This window comes from Condylura cristata, unplaced genomic scaffold, assembly GCF_000260355.1.
Source record: "Condylura cristata isolate star-nosed mole 26May11 unplaced genomic scaffold, ConCri1.0 scaffold00029, whole genome shotgun sequence".
Lineage (NCBI taxonomy): Eukaryota > Metazoa > Chordata > Mammalia > Eulipotyphla > Talpidae > Condylura > Condylura cristata.
In genome coordinates, this window is record NW_004567130.1 from 311,345 (window position 1) to 331,348 (window position 20,004).

Here is a 20,004-nt window from a genome sequence, read left to right on the forward strand (position 1 = left end):
GTCCTTGTTCAGAGCTTTAGTGTCTTTGCTTATTTTTTGTCGTATTGATCTATCCATTGTGGAGAGTGGCGTGTTGAAGTCTCCTACTATGTTTTTTTTTCTCCGATACAGGTTTTCATAGATGACAGTAGTTTCCTGATATATTTTGGTGCTCCTTCATTTGGTGCATATATGCTGATGATTGTTATGTCTTCTTGTTGTGTTATCCCCTTAATCATAATGTAGTGGCTTTCTATGTCTCTTTTAACCTTTTTTAGTTTGAAGTCTATTTTATCTGATATAAACATAGCTGTTCCTGCCTTCTTTCTTGGTCCATTTGCTTGTAGAACTGTTTTCCATTCTTTTATTTTCAATCTTTTTTTATCATTTGCAGTTAGATGTGTTTCCTGCAGACAGCAGAATGTTGGGTTCTGTTTTTTAATCCATCCTGCATCTGTGTCTTTTTATTGATGAGTTTAAGCCATTTGTATTTAGAGATAATATTGATATACTGGCACCTGCATTTGGCATTTTAGTCCTTTTGTATTTTTATGCCTTGCTTTGAACTGTTCTTTTTCATTTTTCTGTTGGATTTGGTTTGAGGGCTTCTTGTAGTATTTTTTGGAGTGGGGGTTTAGTCATGACAAAATTGTGGAGTTTCTGTTTTCTGAAAATGTCCTTATTCTTTCTTCATAGAGGAAAGAGAGCTTCGCAGGATAGAGTATTCTTGGTTGGCATTTAATGTGTTGGAGTTTGTTGAGTATGTCCCTCCAGTCTATTTTTGCCTGTAATGTTTCTTCAGGAAGTCTGGTGTCAGCCTGATTGGTTTCCCATTATAGATTATTTGTTTCTTCCCTCTTGTCATTCTCATTATCTTTTCCTTGTCTTATATTCTTGGGAGTTTTACTATGATGTGTCTTGCTGTATTTCTCTTGTCATCATGGTAGTCTGGTGTTCTTCTTGCTTCTTGTATATCCACTTCATCTCCTTTTTCATATTAGGGAAGTTCCCTTCTATTATCTCTGAATATTTTCTAAATTTGGCCTTTCTCTTCACCTTCTGGGATACCTATAACTCTGATGTTTCCTTTACTAATAGTGTCAGATAGCTCTTGAAGTGTTTCTTCATTTCCTTTTCCTTTTTATTTATTTTTCTTTTTTAATTCTCTTTGTTTCTGTGTCTTTGAGGGTGCTGATTCGTTCTTCCATTTCATCTATTCTGTTTTCATTACTTTTCCCAGCATTCTTTATCTCCTCTTTTTTATCTCCTCTTTCTTTATCTGATATAGGTATAGCTGTTCCTACCTTCTTTTTTGGTCCATTTGCTGTAGAACTGTTTTTCATCCTTTTATTTTCAATCTGTTTTTATCTTTTGCAATTAGATGTGTTCCCTGCAGCCAGCAGAATGTTGGGTTCTAGTGACCTTTTCATTGCCTGCATTTCTTCTATTCCTCTTTTAATGTCTCATTTTCTTTCCTCAGTTTGTTGATTGCTTGTCTCATATCTTTTGTTTTTCTTTTTCATTTCTTTCATTCATTTCCTTGTTTGCATTCTTCAGTTCCTTAACGGCTTGCCTCATATCATTTTTTTCCTTCTCATCTTTTTTTTTTTTTTTTGTTTATCATGATGATTCTGAATTCTCTATCTGATAAGCTGAGTAGTTCTTCTATTTCTTTGGTGGTTTCTGCTGACTGATCTTTTTGTGGTGAATTTTCCCCCTGTGGACTTGCTTGAATATTTGTTTGTCTTCTTTTCCCTGTCGTGTATTTTCTAATACTTTTTATTCGTTGAGACATGGTGTTGCTATTATTGACCGGCATTCTTTCTGGATGTCCTTTTTGGGATGTCAGAGGGCTTCCAGACACTTCATTTGTGGAGGGTATCCTGAGCCTTGTTTTGTTTCAATATCTCCTGTTTTTCCAGAGATGTCTGTCATCTCTACCAGTGACACTCAGGGTTCTCTTGTGGTATTCAGCTTCTTCTGGTAGTTTGTTGAGTCCTTGTCTCTAGAAGGTGCCTGTTGATCTTTGTAGCCTTCTTATGTCCTGGGTTCCCTCTATGCTTGGATGCAGCCATGGGGGGTGGGGTGCATTAGAAGTGTTGCAGCTGGGCCTGTGGTTCAGCCAGTCACTGGTTTTGTTTATTTACTGAGCACTATGAGCCTTGCAAGGTAGTGCCTTACTGACTCACGCGTCTTCCAGCCACTGCTGTTCAGTAACACCTTGAGTCCTAATTTTGTACACTCCCCAAGTTGTGCAGGCTGTCAGTCCTCCCTTTAGGTCTCCAGGGCTCTTTGTGCCCACTCAGAGCCATCTCTTGCTAAACAGTCTTTCCCTATTAGTAGGGGTAGTGTTAATGGGCCTGTTTTGATTCAGTCTAACCACTTCCCCCACCACCACCCTTTTTATCTCAGGGGCTTTGTGAACTTGCTGGCCCTGCCTTAGTGACTACTGCCAGGAACAAGCCTCCAGACCAATGTTGTGGGAGTGGGTGAAAGGGTTGCAAGGCTTGCTGCTACCCCAGTCACCAGATCACCAGATTTTCCTCCCCACCTCCCAGGCTCTATGTGCCCACTTGCACAGTCTTTCCCCATGGCTCAGTTCTACTCACCAAGCCAAATGAGCAGGAAGCATCTGTCTGCAGCGCTGAAGCCTGGGCATTCTTGGATCGATATGAGTTGCAGTGTTCCACTTATCCTGTCTATGGCACTTCCGGATAGGAGTTTCCTTTTCGAAACTCCCCAATCGCCAATTCTCCCTCAGTTATCTTCCTTCTAGTGAGTCCAGGGTGTTCTCATTTGGGTTGAAACTCGTAGTATGTAAGTCTATAGTCCATTTTCAGTCCTAAATTCCTGTGTGAGCCTGGACACAGAGATCTTGGTGTCTTTATTCTGCCGCCGTTTTGCCGTCTCTCCCCCCTAATTCTTATGTTAGATATAGAAACAAGGTCGACAAATATTTACAGAAATAGTGATTAATAGAAGCTCCTTTTGAAAAAAAATGTACAAAATGATGTAAAAATAAACTTTTGTAATAATAAAAAAAATAGAAGCTCCTTTTGTAGATCAAAAACAGGATATTTCCCTGTCCTTAGGGACAGGGAAATATCAATGAACTCAGTGTTGGTATTTTTCTGACTACTAGTTCCTTAACATTAAATCTTGTACCTTTGAGATATATGTTCATTGAGATATTAACAAAATGATTACTTAAGTTGTAATAGCTAACTGATCACCATAGAAACATTTTGTTTGATAACTGATCATTATAGGAATTTTTTGTTTATTAGCTGATCACTGTAGGAATATTTTGTTAATGACTGGTCACTATAGGAACATCTTGTGTATCAATTGTACTTTTTATCAATGAATGATGAATATCACAGTCTCAGTAAGAGATCAAAAAGTGCTAAGCTGTTTTTAAGAAAAATGTGATGATCATTATCTTTCTGCTTTATGCACACACTGATGTAATCCCACCACTTGTTTGTAATGTATAAATAAAGACCTGCTGGGACAGTCAGCAGAAGATGCTTTCACCCTAAACAGGTGTCTGTGTCTCTTCATTTTCCTACCACAGTCCCTTTTTCCCCTCACCTTTTCTCCTTTTCTCTCTCTCACCTTCTCCAACACTGTCCTTTCCTGCAGGAAAGGAAGCTGGTCTTCAGCAGATGTTGAGGATGGAGCCATTGCTAGCACTCCCACCCTCCAGCCTTGGAGATGAGTTATCTTCCCCAGTGGCTTTCAGTTCCCTGTTTAGGAAAGGAGCAAGGGAAGGGACTGCGTGGAAAAGAGTGTCTTCTTCCAGCTGATAATTAAAGCTAGATTCTTGGGTATTCCCTGGTGTGGCAGTGGGTTAAAGTGCAGGACTATGAAACTGTCCACAGCCACTGCAGCGAAGTTCAACCTCGGGTCAGCTCCTCTCTTCTGCCTTGCCTGTTGTTCTCCTCAGCAGTGTACTTTAGTCTGTCTGCCTGTTCTGCTCCCTATTTTGTTTCTAGTGAATCTTCTCATCAACCCCCAACCTCTGGCCCATAACCCAGTTCTTGTATGCATAAATAAGGAAATCTTTTTTAAAAAATCGAGATTTTTCCCACTGAATCCTGGGCTCCAAACCAGCCCACAACATTCCCCACAGTCCTCCACCCCACTCCACCCACTCTGGTGTAGGTAATTAGGGCCTGCCTGGTGGCACAGGGGTTATGTCTCAGCACTATGAAACCATCAGCAGCCACTACAGCACAAGTTTGATTCCCAGCCAGGGGTCTGACCCACATGGCACAGCCAATCTCTCCTGTTCCCCTCCCCCCGTTCCCCTCAGAAGTGTCTTTCAGTTGATCTGCTCCCCTCTCTGTCTCTAGAGAATCCTCTCACCCCCAGCACCTCTGGCCTGTATCACAGTTCTTGTATGCATAAATAAATAAATCTTTTTTTTAAATAAAGAATTGGAATTTAGAATCTATATTACCAAATTATCAAGAATAAAAAGGGCCACACGGAGTGGGGCTGATCTGCAGGTGGTTTGGTGGGGGGAGCCATTTTGGCTGTGTAGCTTTGTGAAGAACTGGGAAGTTGAAAAAGAGAGAAGGGAAGAAACAGGTTGTTGTCCTTCCCTTCCTCTTTCTCTTGCCTACGCTGGAGCCACAATACAACCTGTAGTGGCCCTAAGAATTCTAAAGGCTCAGCACCCATGTTTTCTCTTTCTAGAAGGCTCTGTGGTGAGCTGTAAGGGGGAATGAGACCTTCCCAATAAATGAAGTATGAGAGGAAATGCTAGTATTAACTCAAGCCACAAACTTGGTTCCCTCTTCTTCCTTACTGGCCACAATCTCCAATTTCTTGATCATATGCCCTAAATCTCTATCCACCTACTTTGCTACCCCTACTCTAGTCCAAGATTCTAGAGGAATTCAGCGACCTTCCAATTGGCTCTCCTGCCTCTTGTCCTGTTCTTCCTCCAACCCATTCTCCAAAACTCAAATCCAAACTTGTTATTCACCTGGCTGAGTGTTTCCATGGTGTTTTGTTGTCCCTAAGCAGGGAAACCAACATGGCTGACAAAACACCACAGGAAGTGGCCTTATAACCTCCACCATGAACCTAAGCTGTATACAAGGATATCTTTTAGTACTGGGGACATACTTCCATCCCCCTCTAATCCCACATCATTTGTGGGCCTTAGCCTGGACCAGCCTCTTCCAATACAAACTTTGACAATAATGCCAAAGCTCTATAAAGAAAGGCAGCTACTGAAAACTTAGGATGGGGCTAGTGAGAATTGAGTTTTTGATGATTTAATTTTAATTAAATTTGATTAACTGCCACATGTGGTTTGTGGCTACTATATAGGAAACCAGGAGACACCACTTCCCAAACCCTCAAGCCTCCTGTGAATCTTCCCACCATATGCCAGTGTGAATCTTCTCCTCTGTGCCAGCCCTGTTCACACCCTTTCCACACAGTATGGCAATACTTTGTTTGCAGGTCTCCCCCCACCTCCAGTCTCCATGAAGATGGGTGCTGGATCTGATTCAGTTTTGCAAGCCAGAAAGTAGCTCAGTGTCTGGCACCCAGGGGACACTTGGCAAGTATGTCTTGAATTAGTGATGAATTAGTGAATGAACCAGTGATTCCAGACCTGGGCTGTGCACTTGCTCCCCTGGCTGCTGAGCAGGAAGAGCAGGTTGAACACATCTGCCAAACTGATCTGGTGTAAGCTTGGGGCTTGTGGGCCTGGACACGCCACCATCTCTGATGTTTGGTGAAATAACATTTCACTTTTTCGTGACAAGGCAGGAAGTGGACATTCCTGTGGGGAACTGTCTGTGTGTCTGTATGGTATGTTGGAAAGACAAACTTCTCCTCCCTTTCCTATGAACACCACACTTACAACACAAACCTAGCTTTATGGGACTTTCCCCCACACCAAGCAAGTCTCTGCCTCAACTGGCTACCGTTTGACTCAACCCAGTTAACTACCTGCAGTTAGTGCAACCCCACAGTTAAAGCCTCGGTTCCGTGAGGCTGTCCCCCTGTACTTGCGAGTTGCAGGTAGTAGGTCTTCAGGTCACCTTCCCATTCCAGCTTATCCACTTGGCTTCAACGCACAATTTCCACAAACTCTCTCCTTGGGTTCGATCATATGCTAGATCAGCTGACAGAACTCAGGGAGACACTGATGTTTACTATATGGCTCCCAAGCATAGGCACGTCTGTCTCCAGGGAGTTGGGGTATACCACACTTCTGGTTCATGGTTGTGTCCACCAAACCAGAAGATCCCCATACCTATATTCTTGAGATTTTTAGGATTGTTTTGTCACATAGACATTACATAACTTCATTTCCTCTCTGGGGGTTGGGAGTGGAGTGAGAGTGAAAATTCCAAACTTCTAATTATGGTTTGGTCTTTCTGGAGACCAGACTTCTAACCAGGAATCCACACAGAGACAGCTCATTAAAATAAAAGACTCTGCAGGAAATTCCAAAGAATTGAGGAGCTCTGTGCCAAGAACTAGAGCCCAATATACACATGTCTTATTTTTCACAGGCAGGTCCCACAGACTTTGTTTCCCCAAAATGCTTCCCCAGTCAGGGGCCTGAGTATGTGACTGTATTAGCTTCCTGTGGGTGCTGTAACAAATGTCTGAAACTTGGTGGCTTAAAGCAACAGTTTTGGGCACTTGATGTCTGCAATTAAATTAAGATTTCAGGAGGACTGCACCCGTTCCATAAGTTCTAAGGAAATTTGTCCCTTGAATCCTCTGCTGTCCTTGTCTTGTGACCACATCACTCCAATCTCTGTCTTTCTGGTCGCATGGTTTCCTCCATATGTCTCTTAAAAGGACATGTCTTTGGAATTATGGTTCATCTCATCTCAGAGTCCTCATCATTATTACTCCTGCAAAAACACTTTTTGTTTCTTTTTTTTAAATATTTATTCATACATACAGAACTGGGGTACAAACCATAGGTGCAGTGAGAAGATTCACCAGGGACAAAGTGGGGAGCAGAACAGGCAGATTGACGAAGTACACTGCTGAGGGGAGCAGCAGGTGGGCTAGGAGAGGTCTGCCATGCCATGTGAGTCACCTCCAGGGCGGGGATGGAACTCCCACTGAAGTGGCTGTGGCTAGCTTGCATTGCTGTGCTTTAGTCCCATGTGCCACCAAGGAGGGCCCCAAAGACACTCTTTCAAAATAAGGTCATATTCACAGCTCTCAGGGGTGCAGACATGTACATATCTTTTTATTGGGTGGTGAGGGTGTCAATAACGGCATCATTAGTCCATGGTGGTTTTTTTCAATGATGCATTTGAGATCTAGAGCTCCTCTTGTTGCCCAATTATTTCCATCTGCCCTCTCTGGAAGGGAAGAGGAATTACTAACTAAATTTAAGGTTTAAATGACTTAGCACATTTTCTTTATTTATCCTCAGTAGTATTGCAACCCAGGAGAAAGCTGGGACCCAAAGATTCTGGGGAGAATCGTAGTTTGCTTTACCTTCCACAGGGCTTTGTGACTGGGGATTCCTTTTTGCCCTACACCAAATCTGACAAGGAAGTTCCTTGCTATTTCAAAATGAGTCTTTAAATTTGCAATTTTTTTTACATATAGAGTGTAAAAAAGTACAAAGAGAGCAAGTGACTATAGATTCAAAGAAATCTAAGAGATAAATCAAACAATTGTGAGTACTATGACACAATTGTGCATACTGTTAACATGTAGGAGATATCTGAGGCAATCTGAACACTTACAGACTAATTAAAGATGTTAAGGAATTGTCACTAAATTTCTTAGTTGTGATCTTGGTATGCTGGTTATGTTTAAAAGAAAGAGCCCTTATCTTTTAGAAATAAATACTGAAGGGGTCTCCCTGGTGGCATAAGGGGTTAAAGCACAACACTATGAAACTCTCTGCTGCCACTACAGCATGAGTTCGATCCCCAGCCAGGGAGGTGACCTATTTGGCACAGCAAAGCTCTCCTGTCTTGCCTGCTGCTCCCCTCAGCAGAATATTTCAGTCAATCTGCCTGTTCTGTTCCCCACTCTATCTCTGGTAAATCCTCTCACTCCACCCCCCACACTTCTGGTCTGTATCCCAGTTCTTGTATGCATAAATACATTTTTAAAAAGACTATTGAATTTTTTAAAATAAAGAAATAAAAACACTGAAATATGTAAAAGTATATAACCATTTCATGGAATGTGTCTCAATACTCCAACAGCAGAGGAAACCAGAAATAGAAAAAGGAGACTAAGATTTTTCATAGTGGTAGCTGGGTATAAAAACATACACATCTGTTGTCCTGGTCTCTCTGCTTGTATTTATTTTCCTTAATAAAAAGTTAAGTAAAGGGCCCTCCCTGGTGGTGCAGTGGGTTAAAGCACAGCACTAAGAAGCTAAAGCCACTTCAGCATGAGTTCAATCCCCACCTTCCCTGGAGCTGACCCACATGGTGTGTCAGACTTCTCCTGACCCACCCGCTGCTCCCCTCAGCAGTGTACTTCGTCAGTCTTCCTGTTCTGCTCCACACTCTGTCTCTGGTGAATCCTCTCACTGCCCCTGTACCTCTGGCGTGTACCCCAGTTCTATTTGCACTAACAAATCTTTAAAAAAAAAAAGTTAAGTAAAATTGAAAGCAACTTAAATTTTTATCCATGGGGAAAAAGATAAATCATAGTGCCCCTATTCAATAAGATACTATATACTTATTAAAAAGAATAATTGTTTGAACACTCCCTTTGGGCCTGCCCTGTTCTAAGCACCTCTGCCATCCAAGTAGAGTGAGACTGAGTTATAAATATTGACCCAGAAAGATGTCCAAGATATATTATCAAGTAAACACACCCCCACACACACATACACAGTGGACTTGAATTTCTGTAGCATAATCCCAATTTCGTAAGTTAAAAATTATATATACTCACATTGTTGATTGGAATCTAAAATGGTTTAGCTCTTCAAAAAGTTAAGCAGAGATGCTCTATAGTCTATCCCACTCCTAAGTGTATTCCCAAAATAAGTGAGAACAGGACTCAAACATATTTGTACACATATACCCATAGCAGTACTATTTAATAGCAAAAATTATAGCAGGATATGTTTTATGTATCAACTTGGCTGGGCCACTATGACCAGATGTTTTGTCAGAATTATTCTGAATGTTCCTGCAAAGGTGTTTTTGGGTGAGATTAACATTTAAATTGGTGGGCTTTGAGGAAAGCAGATTGCTCTTTATAATGTGGGTGGGCCTCATCCAATCAGTTGAAGACCTTAATAAGACAAAGGCTGACCTCCTATCAGTGAAAAAGGAATTCTGCCAATAGACTTGCTTTGAATTTGAACTACAGTATCAGCTCTTGTCTGGGTTTTGAGCCTGCAAATCTACCCAGCAGCTATTGAATTTACCAGCTTTTAAGGAATTGGCAAATTCCTTTAAAAAAATTCAAAAAGTTTATATATGTGTGTGTGTGTGTGTGTGTGTATATATTATGTGTGTGTGTATATATATATATATATGTAATATTCGTATATACACACACACACATCTTATAGATTCTATTTCTCTGGAAAACTCTGACTAAAGTTCATCAGTAGATAAATGGTTAAAGAAAATGTATATCCCTACATGGAATATTATTCTCTGAAAAGATGATGTTTTGATTCTGAACCTTGACAAACATTCCAAGTGTAAGGAACCTGGTAGGAAAAGGTCACATCTTATATGATTTCATTTGTAGGTAACATCCAGTACAGGTAAATCATAAAGACAGAAAGTATGTGGAGGTAGGAGAAACCAGAGTGTGACATTTTAATGGGTTTCTTTTTGAGATGATGGAAACATTCTGTATCTAGATAGAGGTGATGTTTGTAAAATTGTGTGCTGTATGCTTCTGAAGAATGTTGACTTTAGTTACTTCTTTGTTATGTAAAGTTAATTTTCTCACTTATTGACTGTGAGCTACTTTACCTCTTTAAGCTCCATTTCCTCATGTGTAAAATGGTTGTGATATTATGAACATCATTCTAACCTGAGGGCAAAAAGCAAGCTAATCAAGAAAGGTACTTAGAGCAGTGTATACCAAGAGTAGTAGATAGAAGGCTTAATTAATTTTCCTACCAAGCCAACATCATTCTATTCACCAACCTGTGTATAACATTGCAAAAGGGGAAAATCCCTTTCTACTATACACACATCTGCATTGATTATCTTGCAAGAAAGAAATCATTTAATCAAAGATAAAGGAACTACTTAAATATATAATAATATGACTCTCATATTATTATGAGGAGGGTTTTGGTAGGTCTTTGGTTTGACTAAGCAAAGACTGTTTCATTATCTAACTTAGCAAAGTGCCAGTCCCTTTGAGATAAAATTGTATCATCTCTCTGAATCAATTTTTCTTTACGTTGAATATTTATGGGCCTCTTGTGGCAGAACTGGTTGGGTCCCTTGTCAATCCTGCATTGCAAGAAGCACAACCAACTTTATGAAAATACTGCTCTTAGAAGAAGCAGAGCAGGTTGGTCTTCACTAACCCCTGTCACGCCTGCTCTTCACCCCTTTTTCCTCATGTTCTTCCCCCTCTGAGCAGGACCTCTGAAATCAAGATCCTAAAAGTCTGTTTCTGTCTTCCTATCATGCAGTCACCCTCCTTTTGACATAAGCACCCTGATTTCCTTGCGCAGCCCATCTATCCCTGAATTTGGAGCATCTCTAAGGTGTAGAAAGATTTGGTTCCAACATTAGGCACTCACAATAGACATGACCAGAGCTGGCAAATCAGAGCCTCCATGCCTGCAGCGTGACTTAAAAGGCTTAGGAGACACTGTCTTTGTAGGAAATGCTATAACAAAATACCACAGACTGGGTGGCTTGTAAACAACAGGAATTTATTTCTCACAGTTCTAGTATCTGAGAAGTCCAAGATCAAAGTGGCAGCTTTCTGATACTGTTTATTCTATATCTGCACATGGTAGGAGGGCGAAGGGAGAGCTCTGGAATCTATTAGTTGCATTCATGAAGGCACCATTATCAAGACCTCATCACTTCCCAAGGACTTGACCTCCTAATCTCATCACCTTGGGGTTAGGATTTCAAAACATGAATTTGGGGAGAGAGGACATAGACATGCAGTCTATGTCAGATGCTAAGCTAAGTTGTTTGCCAGAACTTTTGGGAAAGATAATATCTCCTTCTCCTGGGAGTCCCAGACTGGTAGAAAATAACCCAAGAATCTGAGGGAATATTAAGAAAGCATAGGCCAGGAGCCAAGAGATGAAAGAGATAATCTACTTTTTAAAGAAGTATTTATATATGCATACAGAACTGAGGTACAGACCAGAGGGGCAGAGGCAGTAAGAAGATTCATGAAAGACAGTGTGGAGAGCAGAACAGGCAGATCCACTGACATACACAGCTGAGGGGAGCAGCAGATGAGACAGGAGAGGTCTGGTGTGGCATGTGGGTCACCTCTTGCCGGGGATCAAACTCACAGTGAAGTAGCTGTGACTAGTTTTGCAATGCTGTGCTATAACCCTTTGTGCAAAGTGGAAAAAAATAAAAATTAATTAATTAACTTAAAGGATTAATTTGTTTATGCATACAGAACTGGGGTACAAGCCAGGGTTGCAGGGGAAATGAGAGAATTCACCAGCGACAGAGTGGGGAGCAGAACATGCAGACAGAGTACACTGCTGAGGGGAGCAGTGGGTGGGTCAGGAGAGGTCTGCCATGCCACATGGATCATCTCTGGGGCAGGGGTGGAACTTGCACTGAAGCAGCTGCAGCTAGCTTTCAGTGCTGCATCTTAACCCATTGCGCCACCAGGAAGGCCCTAAAAAACTTTTCAATTTGAAATAATTTCAAATTTACAGAAAAGGTGCAAGAATGGGACAAAGGAACTCCCACACATTTACCCAAAATTAGAAATGGTGATGGCACATGAGTGACTTGATGATGGAAAGCCCACGGGGAGTACAACTGAGATGAAAAAAAAAAATGTACAAAATGATGTAAAAATAAACTATTATATAATAAAAAAATATTTTTAATTAGCAAGCATAAGCACTTTTCACACTTGCTTTATAATTCTCCAAAAGATAAATGTCATTTCATCCCTTGAATTTAGCTGTTCCTGAAACAGGAATCTTAACATTTTTATCATTGATTTTTTTTCCTAAGCCAGTTTGAATATCAAAAACCCAAAAAAGGGCCCTCCCTGGTGGTGCAGTGGTTAAAGCACAGCACTAAGAAGCTAAAGCCACTTCATCATGAGTTCAATCCCCACCCCGGAGGTGACCCACATGGTGCAGCAGACCTCTCCTGGCCCGCCCGCTGCTCCCCTCAGCAGTGTATTTCAGTACATCTGCCTGTTCTGCTCCCCACTCTGTCTTTGGTGAATCCTTTCACCATCCCTGCACCTCTGGCCTGTACCCCAGTTCTATATGCATAAATAAATATAGAACTGGGGTACAGGCCAGAGATATGGAGGGTGAGGGGATTCACCACAGACAGAGCCGGGAAGAGAACAGGCAGATAGATGAAGCACACCGCTGAGGGGAGCAGCAGGCGAGTCAGGAGAGGTCTGCCCCGCCATGTGGATCTCCTCCGGGGCAGGCGGGAATCGAACTCATATGGAAGTGGCTTAAGATTCTCAGTGCTGTGCTTTAACCCACTGCGCCACCAGGGAGGGCCAAATAAATAAATCTTTAAAAAAAAAAGGAAAGAGTAACTCTTGAAATTTATGAGCAAATGGTGACAAAAACTCTCTTTCCAGAAAAAAAATAAATGTTTTAAATTTAATCAGAGTTAACAGATGTATTTATTATCATTTATTTTGATGATAATTCTGCAACTTGAGAATAAACTGAGCTCAATTTACTCATCTGTAGGCATCTCAATCCACTGGTAATGGATGTACATGTCTAATAATTTATTGCTAATATTAGAATATCCAAGTTTGAGTTTTTATTTACTTAAGAAAATTAGGTTATTCCTTTAATGTTTCTCTTTGGGTCAGATCTTGTTCTAAGAACTTTTAAAATGTCTTTTAGAATAGGAGAAAAAAGGATCAAATGACAGCCCACTTCATCTGCCATGTCCATAGTAACTAACCTAACATCTTTATTGTAAGTGGTTATGAAAATTACACATTAAAAGTTACCAATTAGTGCCCTCCCTGGTGGCACAGTGGGTTGGAGCACTGCACTCAAAGCTAAGTCAAGTTGTGGCCACTTCAGTGCGAGTTTGATCCCTGCCCTGGAGCTGACCCACATGGCCCAGCAGACCTCTCCTGCTCGCCTGCTGCTCCCCTCCACAGTATACGTTGTCGATCTGCCTGATCTGCTCCCCACTGTTTCTGGTAAAGTCCCTCGCTGCCCTGCACCTCTTGCTGTACCCATAAATAAATAAAAATTACAAATTAGAGCCCTCCCTGGTTGCCCAACGGGTTAAAGCACAGGACTATGAAGCTATCCACAGCCACTGCAGCACAAGTTAAATCCCCTACTAGGGAGCTGACCTAACTGGCAGAGCAGAACTCTCCTGTCCTATCTGCTGCTCCCCTCAACAGTGTGTCTGGGTTGGTCTGCCTGTTCTGTTCCCCACTCTGTCTCTGGTGAATCCTCTCTACCCTCCTACCCCCAATTGGCCTTGTACCCCAGTTCTTATATGCATAAATCTTAAAAAGAATAAATAAAAAATAAACGTTACAAGTTATTATCATGCTTTATATACTCACAGTCAATGGGGGGAGGGGGTAAATATAAAAGTGTAGATTTGTCTATGAGCTTGTGTTCTGCAAAGGCACAATATCCATGTGTCTGTCATTGGGCAGGGGAGGGGAGACATTGGGACACCTTGCACAACAGGTCTTAAGCAACCCATTTAAGGCTGCTCTCGCCACAACCCTGCTTCCATCAGAACTAATTTGAAAGTGCCACTCTAATTCAGAATGGCTTAGGTCAAATGGGGGTTTTCTGACTTTATAACTGAAAGATTTAGGGTTAGAGCTGATCTCAGATGTGGCTAGAATCAGGAGTCAAATATTTCCCACCTCTCAATTCGCCCCCTTTTCATCTCTCGGGTCCTATCACAGTTAAGATGGGCTGCCTCATTTGTATTGTGTATGGGAAAGAATTCACCAGAGACAGAGTGGGGAGCAGAACAGGCAGATTGAGGCAGTACACTGCTGAGAGGAGCACAGGTGAGACAAGAGAGGTCTGCCGTGTCATGTGGATCACCTCCAGGGCAGAGGATCGAACTTGTAGCCATGAGCAGTGCTGCACTCCAACCTGCTGTGCCACTAAGGAGGGCCTGTATTGTGTATCCTTTAAGATGCAAGTCCCACGGGAAAGAGAGTATTTCTAATCTAGATGCTCCCTCAAAAGTGGCAGACCTCTCCTGACCCGCCCGCTGCTCCCCTCAGCAGTGTACTTCGTAGATCTGCCTGTTCTGCTCCCCACTCAGCCTCTGGTCTGTACCCCAGTTCTGTATTTACAAATAAGTAAATCATTAAAAAAAAAAAGTGTGCCTTCAGCGACATCTTTAAAGACAGAACACTCAAAGGCAAAGATAAATAGATGGGACTACATCAAGTTAAAGAGCTTCTGTACAGCAAAAGAGACATTACTAAAAACAGACAGCCCACTAATTGGGAAAGCATTTTCTCACACAAAAGTAGTGATAAAGGACTGATTACAAAAATATAAGGAGAACTGATGAAACTCAACAAAAATAAGGTAAACAACCCCATCAAAAAATGGGCAGAAGAGCTAAAAAGACACTTCTCCAATGAGGAAATGCAGATGGCCAACAAACATAGGAAAAAATGTTCAACATCACTTGTAATAAGGGAGATGCATATTAAACCACAATGAGATACCACCTCACCCCAGTGAGAATGACACATCTTCATCAATTAGCAACAACAAATGTTGGCGAGGATGTGGAGAAAAGGAACTCTCCTGCACTGCTGGTGGGAATACAAACTAGTACTACCATTATGGAAAACTGTTTGGAGGTTCCTCAAACTGCTAACATGGAGCTTCCCTACGACCCAGCAATCCCATTCCTAGGTATCTACCCAAAAGACACAAAAACACTGATTGAAAAAGATACCTGTACCCCCATGTTTATTGCTGCTTTATTTACAATTGGAAAAACATGGAAGCAGCCCAAATGCCCAAAAGTAGATGACTGGATTAAAAAGATGTGGTACATATATACAATGGAATATTACTCAGCAACCAAAAAAGAGAAACACATGTCTTTTGCAGCAACTTGGATGGAGCTGGAAAAGATCATGCTTAGTGAGATAAGCCAGAAAGAGAAAGAAAAATACCGGATGGTTTCACTCATAGCAGGAGTATAATGGACCAGGCAAGAAAATAAAAAAATAATGAACAACCATATACCAGAGACATTTTGCGGGGGTAGAGTGGGGAATGGGATCAAAAACAGGGGGGTGGGGAGGGATACACGGGATTATGGTGGTGGCACACGGGTAACTTGGTGATGGGAAATCCACAGGGATTACAATTGAGATGGGGGAAAAATGTACAAAATGATGTAAAAATAAACTTCTGTAAAATAAAAAAAAAGTGTGCTGGGATTCACTAATTGATATACACTATAAACGTTACTTATTTGCAGAACACCTCATACATTTGACCTGAGTGGCAGGTGCCTCTTCAGGGGGGTGGAGCTCATGAAGGCCCAGTCAAACCACATGGGGAGATTGTTGGGAGGGGGAAACCAACCCTTCCAAACTCACATGGACTGTGACAGAGAATGGATGTCAGAAAGAGAACCCATAAATATCCAGTTCACCTCAAGAAACTGCCTGGCAACTTTGAAAATGCCAGGCAAGAACCAAGTGTGAGAAAATGCCTAGCTGAACAGCCACCCCAAAACCCAAGAGTGTAATAAAACCCATGCTTTCTTGGATACCCAGAGGATGTTATGACAGAATATCGCACATAGCTAGAAATCACCTCCAAATCAAGGAGCTCTGGGCAAACTCACTCTCTTTGATAGACGACTACTCAGAAAGAGCACCCAAAAGGCTGCATCCCAGCTTCCTGTGGATGACAGGTCTGCCACAGTACTTCCCTCTTCTTTTAAACAGATCTCACTTTTGTCCCCTTGCTTCTGTTATGCTTTGTTAGACCACAGGTTTCCCTCCTTTGATAAAAGTCTGGCTTTCTGATAGTATCACTTAGGAACCAGGCCTGTAGTATAATAGAAAACCCTGCTGCCTTGGTTTAAACAGACGGGGGAGGTTTGTTTATCTTTCACAGAAGGAACACACAGGGAAGAGAGGTGGGAGTGGATAGTGCCCCAGAGGCAAGACCTGCTAAGGTGTGTTAGTAATCATTCTACCCCGATGCCCATATTATATCTCCATCTACTTATCAAATAAAAATATTCCTTTAAAAAGAGTTTCTAAAGACCTGTTAGGGTGACTGGACTATACTATAAGAAACACAGGCTGTACATTTCCTATTCAAAATCCTTAACATCTGTACTTTGTTCTCGGGCTAGCCCCTCACAGAGGCAATACGGCTAAGCTACCTCCTGCTTTATTTTCATGTTCAGCCAGATAGAAGGGAGAAAGGTCAAGGCTTTAAAACTTTTATTAATTTGAGGGTTTGCCTTTTTCATTTCAAAGTGCTAAAAGATACATTTTTAAAAGGATAAAAGCATATCTCATCCAATGACAAAATCAACATGCATCTAAGATTTTTTTTTTACTTGTTAACTAGTAAGATGTAAAAAACAACGCAAAGGAGAATTGTAAAGTACACACACACAGGGCATCATATCTACCTATGCAGGCAATCAGGATTACAAGAATAAATTTTTCCAGAGATGGTAAAATAATCAACAAAAAAATATTCAATTGTAACTGGACCAGGCATAATATATGTGCACTTCTATGGACAAGTCTCAACTGCATTACTGTCTTTCTACAGTTTACAAAATGGTAAAATAGCTCCAAGACAATGCAAGATGGAGATGCCCATTTAAAAATCTTCACAAAGTTCCCTAACAGAAGGGACACCCTTTGAAGTTACCCGCATCTTCATGGACCAGAATTCTGTCACATAGTCACTTTCTCTGCTAGGGAGGCTGGGGAGTCAAGTATCTTTTGCTTGACTCACTGCTATCTCAAGCAAAAGAAGACTCTTATTTAAGGGAATCCACCTCAACTATATGCCCACTTGGTGTGTCAAGGGTGCCAGATTATTTGGTAATTTTCAGCATGTGAGCATGAGGTTGGTTGCAGTGGCATTTGTTGTTTTGATACTTAAGCATCACTCCCTCTTCTGGTCATAGGATCTCAACCCCCTTAGAATTACCCCCACTCCTCCTAACCCGCTCCAAAGAACATTTAGCTCTGGACTTGTTAAGTTACAGTGATCAACTTAGGGAAAGACAAAACTGGAGCTCAGCCTGGCAGATCCAACCTTTGAATTTTCATTGGAACAAAACTGAAATTTACACTAGAAAATATTAAGACTTAAGCCTAAAAGGTGTTTAGTTCATTTCCTGAAAATATTTACTGTACAAGCAAATTCCCATGTCCCTTGCAACAAGCCCACTGCCTCTCTCAAAAGGCCAATGATTCCCTGGTGAAAAACCATCTGAATATTGATTTAATACGTTGTTTCTCTTCTTAGTATCTGAGAGCTGCCAGGCTGTGGTGTGTGCTGTGAAGGGCAGAACTGGGTCTGAATGCCAGTGGTGTCAGGCAGTATACCTGGGAAACAGAGCCCCACATAAGTACTTAGGGGGTAGGAGAATTGCTTCTAAAGGGTTGATTACACAGGAAATGGAATTGTTGCAGTTAAACAGAGGTGTGAGGCAACCTCCAGATAACCAACAAGAAGCCACCACTTCTAGGCCAGAGATATTCCAGAGAAGGGGTTATGTTATAGAAGCCCAGGGTCCAGGACCCCTTAAATGTAAAGGGAGGTGACCAAATAGAGAATGATGCTGAAGGAAGAATCAGCTCTGCCACAGACACTGCTCAAGTGGGAAGTGTTGGCTGGGAAGGGGGTTGCCTGTTTTATTGCTGTCCATTGCTGCCTTCCTGGGGCTGCTGACCTTTGCTGGAAGTTCAGCATCATGGAAGCCTGGAAATCCAAAGTGGGACAGGAAAAAGATGAGGAATAGAACTGAAGTTACTGAGATTTGTCCAGAGGGCTGACCACCTATCCATATTCCATCACCTCCAAGATGCCCTTGATGTAAAATGCACCACCAAGAAAGAAAAAAAATGTGTACTGCTAAAGGAAAAATGCCAGGTAAACAGTACCACAAAGCTGAGTCCATCCATTACAGTGCAACTTGTTATGTTAAAATGTGAAAATTACACACCTTAAACCAATAAAATGTGCGATTAGCTGTGTGATCTAAAATATATGATTAGCTGTGTGCATTTCATCAAGTCATATTCATTAAAGTAACAACTGGGCATTGAAGACAATACCTACTTCTTGAATTTTTTTTTGCAACAATGAAATCAGTGAACATGAAGACAGTTGAACCTAGTTGGGTGTAGGGTCTTGGTCAGGGTATCTGCGTGCTTTGCACAGTGCCTGATACATAATAGGAAAAAAAAATTGTGGAATTAAATCATCTGGACTCTGTCCCCCAACAGAACAGGTTTGGGGCACAGGACAGGAGATGGATAGGGACATTGTTATTGTTGGAATCAAGAGCTTTCCCTAAGGTCAAGCAGAATGGACTCTCTTGTGAGAGTCCTGCTCTTTCATTAGATCTCCAAGTGGAGGGCACAGTCGCTGATGAAAACGATTAAGCCAGGTGGCTTCACCAGGGGAAAACTGAAGGATGTGGTGGTGGGAAGAAAGTGGGTAGGGGAGGAGGGAAGCGAGGTGGAGGATGAAGCAAAACAGAGAAGAATCTCCATCGTGCTCGACAGTGCAACTTTTGGTCGGGATGTTGCTAGCCCTCCCGCGGCAACACTGTGTCATTATTCCCACTTTACAAATGGGAGTCGGGTAGAGAGTGGGCAGGGATTTTCCTAAAAGAAACAAGCAGATGGAGATAAAGCTCAGACGCCCAAGAGACCAGAGAGACTGATTCCAATTTGCAACACAAGGAAGGGTAGGTAAACACGCGGATGGCGATGCCCTCGAGAAGCCCGGGTACAGAGCTTATAGACGAAGAAAAACTTTATAGCGCCAATGGGACTTTCCAAGAAAATTTCAGCTAAGGTAGGGTCGGGTGTTAAATGAAAACAAACGCCCTTCCAGCTGCCATCATCCCACGGAAGAGTGACTTATCCAACAGACTGGAGGTTAGTCAGGAGTCCAGGATGCGCTTCAGACAGTGAGGCGACGTCCCTCGGCCTCATAAATACAGTCACTGCGGAATCGGCACGTGTCTACGCGTTTCCGACACGCGTCCTTTTCTGCGCGCGCACAACGCCCGGAGCCGCGCTTTCCCGCGGGTAATTAGCACCGCCTACCGGCGAGAGGCTTCCGACGGCCTGGCCAAACGCGCACGCGCCCTGAGTGCCCTCCTCCCTTACCCCTCCGGCCCGCCCTCGCCTCCAGGCTTCTCGCGACAGCCGCGCAGCAGCAACCTGACTCTCGCGATAAAAACTTGTTTTCTCGCGGGACCGCGGCTGGCAGACGCGCTCTCGGGCGGCCCTGGCCGGGGAAGAGGAATCGCATGTTTCGTTTCTGCTGGCGGTAGTGGTGGGAGCGGAGGCGGCGGGGGCTGTGCGACCGCCTGGGTAAAGACTCCTGTGGCTCTGCCCATTTCGACAGCTTGTAATTGAGCGTGAAGGAGGCCAAGATGCTGCCCGCCGGAAGGGGGCCGGGCCGGGCGACTCCACACCCCCGCCCACATGGGCCCTCGGATGTCCCCGGGATTGCCCCCTCGCGTCAGATCTCCCACCGCAGGCCTGGCCACCCGAGTCGTCTCAGCGCTCGTACACTGCCGCCTCATGGTTCTCCCATTTCCTCTCCCCAGGCTCTGGTCTCCCAGCCCC

At 42.7% G+C, this 20,004-nt stretch overlaps 1 protein-coding gene across 1 annotated transcript in view; it reads left to right on the forward strand.

Moving 5' to 3' along the window:
- The first annotated feature begins 19,604 nt into the window (after positions 1-19,604).
- DENR (density-regulated protein) overlaps positions 19,605-20,004 on the forward strand; it is a 20,812-nt gene continuing 20,412 nt past the window's right edge. The window contains exon 1 of the mRNA XM_004690806.2: positions 19,605-19,746. The gene's annotated coding sequence lies outside the window, so the exon portion shown is untranslated. The remainder of the gene's footprint in view (positions 19,747-20,004) is intronic.